Source organism: Bufo gargarizans, chromosome 1 (assembly GCF_014858855.1).
Source record: "Bufo gargarizans isolate SCDJY-AF-19 chromosome 1, ASM1485885v1, whole genome shotgun sequence".
Classification (NCBI taxonomy): domain Eukaryota; kingdom Metazoa; phylum Chordata; class Amphibia; order Anura; family Bufonidae; genus Bufo; species Bufo gargarizans.
In genome coordinates, this window is record NC_058080.1 from 191,926,596 (window position 1) to 191,931,020 (window position 4,425).

Sequence of the window (4,425 nt, forward strand, 5' to 3'; positions counted from 1 at the left end):
CTGCAGGTCCAGCAAGCGATGCTGATAAGGCTGTTTCTGGTGGTGATGGTGACCACAACTCTTCCTCTTCCTCTTCACACGCATCTACGGCCTGATCCAGCACTCTTCGCAGGGCACGCTCCAGGAAGAAAACAAATGGGATGATGTCGCTGATGGTGCCTTCGGTGTGACTGACTAGGTTTGTCACCTCCTCAAAAGGACACATGAGCTTACAGGCATTGCGCATGAGCGTCCAGTAACATGGCAAAAAAATTCCCAGCTCCGCAGAGGCTGTCCTAGCAACCCGGTCATACAAATACTCGTTGACGGCTTTTTCTTGTTGGAGCAGGCGGTCGAACATTAGGAGTGTTGAATTCCAACGTGTAGGGCTGTCGCAAATCAAGCGCCTCACTATCATGTTGTTTTGGCGCTGAATGTCTGAAAAGTGCGTCATGGCTGTGTAGGAACGCCTGAAATGGCCACACACCTTCCTGGGCTGCTTGAGGACGTCCTGTAAGCCTGGGTACTTATGAACAAAGCGTTGTACGATCAGATTACACACATTTGCCATGCACGGCACATGTGTCAACTTGCCCAAATTCAATGACGCCAACAAATTGCTTCCGTTGTCACACACCACTTTGCCAATCTCCAGTTGGTGCGGAGTCAGCCACTGATCCACCTGTGCGTTCAGGCCGGACAGGAGTGCTGGTCCGGTGTGACTCTCTGCTTTCAGGCAAGCCAACCCCAAGACGGCGTGACACTGTCGTATCCAGGATGTGGAGCAAGACGTAGCAGCAGAAGAGATCTCAGCCGAGGAGGTTATGGAAGAGGATGGAGTAGGAGGAGTAGAGGAGGTGGCAGCAGGCCTGCCTGCAAGTCATGGCGGTGTCACCAACTCCTCTGCAGAGCCACGCATTCCATGCTTGGCAGCCGCCAGCAGGTTTACCCAATGCGCAGTGTAGGTGATAATCCTGCCCTGACCGTGCTTTGCAGACCAGGTAGCAGTGGTCAGATGGACCCTTGCCCCAACACTGTGTGCCAGATATGCCATGAATTCCTTTTGCACAATCGAGTACTGATTGGGGATTGCCTTTTGTGCAAAGAAATTTCGTCCGGGTACCTTCCACTGCGGTGTCCCAATAGCTACAAATTTTTTTAAGGCCTCAGACTCCACCAGCTTGTATGGTAAAAGCTGGCGGGCTAAGAGTTCCGACAAGCCAGCTGTCAGACGCCGGGCAAGGGGGTGACTCTGTGACATTGGCTTCTTACGCTCAAACATGTCCTTGACAGACACCTGACTGTGGGCAGATGAGCAGGAAATGCTCAAGGCGAGAGGCGGAGTGGCGGGTGGTTGAGAGGGGGCAAGGAGGACAGCAGTGGTTGACGTGGCTGAAGATGCTGGACCAGGAGGAGGATGGTGCCTTTGAGTTTGTGTGCTGCTTGTACTCATGTGTTGATCCCATAGGCTTTTGTGATGTGAGATCATGTACCTTTGCAAAGCAGTTGTACCTAGGTGGGTGTTGGACGTCCCACGACTCAGTTTCTTTTGGCACAGTTTGAAAATGGCATCACTGTTATCAGAGGTAGACACACAAAAAAATGACACACTGCTGAGCTTTGCAATGACGGCATTCTGTTGGTGGCAACAGCATGTGTTTGTTGTGGAATCATATATCTATATACCTAGTATCAAATGTATACTTGCTTGTATTATATCTAACAGTTGCTTAAACAAGATGGCCCCTGAAGTAGCAGCCAGCTCCCTTAATAATCCCTTACTAAACACTTTATGATATTGAAATTGCTGACATAGTGCTGACATTGCTAAAGTATGGAGTGATAATGTGATACCTTGTCATGGGACTTAGTAATGTGACAATTAGATCATCAAATTAGCCGAGTCATAAAGTTCCTCTTTTTTGTTATAAAATATCATGTAATCTCAATAAACGCAGCATCTTGCATTGACTGACTTCTCTGTGACAGTCTGTGTGTGATCTCTTTCAAGGTGTACGTACGCCAATTATTTTATATCATTCGGAGCAATACATCAACAATACATCACTGACTATTGGAGTCAGATCCAGAACCATATCAGTTGGCGCCAAACGACGTGGGGCCTGAGGATTGGACCTCCTGCTGGCGTACCCCCAGAGACTGGACCCAGAGAGACAAGCCAACGGACACCGGGACCGCGGCCCGTAATAAGAGGTGAGAAAATATATTCATCTTACCTATTCTGTGTCCCTTGGCTTAGTCTATCCATATTTGTTCTAGGGAGGGGTGCACCGACAGTGAGGCATCCTCAGGGGCATGAAAGTAAGAACCCCATTGTATTGATAAGCTTGATGTATTGTGTTTTATAATTTTTTTGTGTATGGTTGGTTTCTCTGGTCTCTGGGAGAAAGGAGAGGCATAGACTGACAGAACAATAGAAGTCTCCTAAAGTGCCTACATTGAGGGGTAACCCTGGTGTGTAACCCCAAGAAATAGTAGAAGGGAAGGAGACGGCTTGCTGATAACCCAGTGGTGTGTTAATCTCAAGCTCAAGGTGTTTGTTTGTCAGTGTCTGTGCTAATCCAACTATCAGAGACAGACAGTAAGTGAAGGCTCCAGAAAGTGTTGAAGGCTCCAGAAAGTGTTGTTTTGAAAAAATGGGTAACCGAAATAGTGTCCCGAAGGGCTATTGTTCACCTGAACAGTACGTGGCGGACCGGAGAGGAAAAGGTTATGTCAAAGGACTAAGCAAGTTAGAAAAGAATTATGGTATTGCAAAAGGAGGTGTGTTGTGTTCTGCTGTGTGGCAGACATTGTTGACTGAGAAAAGAGGCAAATTGAATGATGATAAGTTGATAGATACAGTCAGAGTATGGCTGGACTGTAGCAAAGAATTTGAACAGACAAAAGGAGAAGCAATGTTTGATGAAAAATCAGGACTCCATTACTATCGGCCTGGCCCAGTCTTAGTACAGGAACAGCCACCGCCCTATAACAGTGGCGCAGCTGAAAGAAAAAGGGGAAGTTGGACTTGTACACATTGTGGTCAGCAGAACCCTGCCCCCCGTGATACGTGCTTAGCCTGTGGTGCTCCACGCCCACATAATCATGCTCTTTTAGCCCCCCAGCACGTCTCACCAGTCCCAGCAGTGACGCCATCTTGTCCTCAGCCAACGCCCAAGGCTGGACTTGTAATCTCCCCAAACCCTGCTCTTTCTGTCATGCCACAAGTCACTACTATATACCCACTTGTAAATCCTGACGGCACCTACATGCTACCCAGTCAGCCCATAGCTCCAGCTCATATAATGGTAGGAGGAAGTGGTGCTGTAGATCAGGAAGATGAGGATGGGGAGAAACAAAAGGAAGATGCAGGGGAAGACTCACAGCAGACAGTGGACTATGCACCTGGTACTGCAGCACAAACCCCGGGATATCGCAGCCCCCCACCGCACCTTGGACAATTTTCTGATATTACCCTAAGTAGCCAGCAGGGTGCAGCAAGAGCAATGAATGAGTCTTTTCAAAACCAAATTACAGAGCTGCAAAGAGAGATCCATAACATAGGACAAGGAAATCTTGAAGCCTTAAGGGAAATATACTTGAACACTCGCCCAGTCGGGCCACCTAGGTATGTGTCCTTTACCCCCCAGCAGTTGTTCACCATAGTGAACCTCATGCCTGACCCAGATACACACCCTATGCCCTTTTATAGAAAATTGGCACAAGTTTATCAAACCTACGGGTGTACTTGGTCAGACTTGCAAAGTATTGTACAAAATAAAACTGGTGAATTTTCTTCACTTATAATGGATCACATACGCCAACCAGAACTCCCTGGAGCAAATTATGACACTCGTGATTCAGAATCTGGCCGTGATTTCATTCAGCAATTATATAAGTGGGCGAAAGACAGACTAGCAGAGCAGTCCACGACCCTGCAAGACATGGTGCAGGATAAAGCAGAGTCAGTAGAAAAGTTTGTACAAAGAGTTAAACAAAACTATAAAGATATGGGATTCAGTCCAAATGAACCTGTGCACTTAAGACTCCTAGCACGGTCATTTGTAGATGGCCTTAGGCCAGATCTGAACAAAGCTCTTGTAACCTGTCGCCCAGAATGGAAATCATTAACATTGGAAATCTTAGAACAAGTTGCAAAAGGGCTGGAGAGTAGTACAAAGAAATCCCGCATATCAGTCATGGCAGTCATGACGGGAGAAGAAAGAGAGGAAAGACCCCCGCCCCCCCGTGTCTGTTATGGGTGCGGCAAACCAGGGCACATTAAGAGAAACTGTCGCTCCAAACATCTGTGGCCAGCAGATCAGAGCCAAAGAGGAACTCCTCCTCCATGGCCAGCTCCATCCCACTAGGACGTTGGCAAACCAGTGTTGCTGGGAGGGGACACCCCGTGTATGGCAGTCTCTGCCCCTCCTGCAGGCCCCG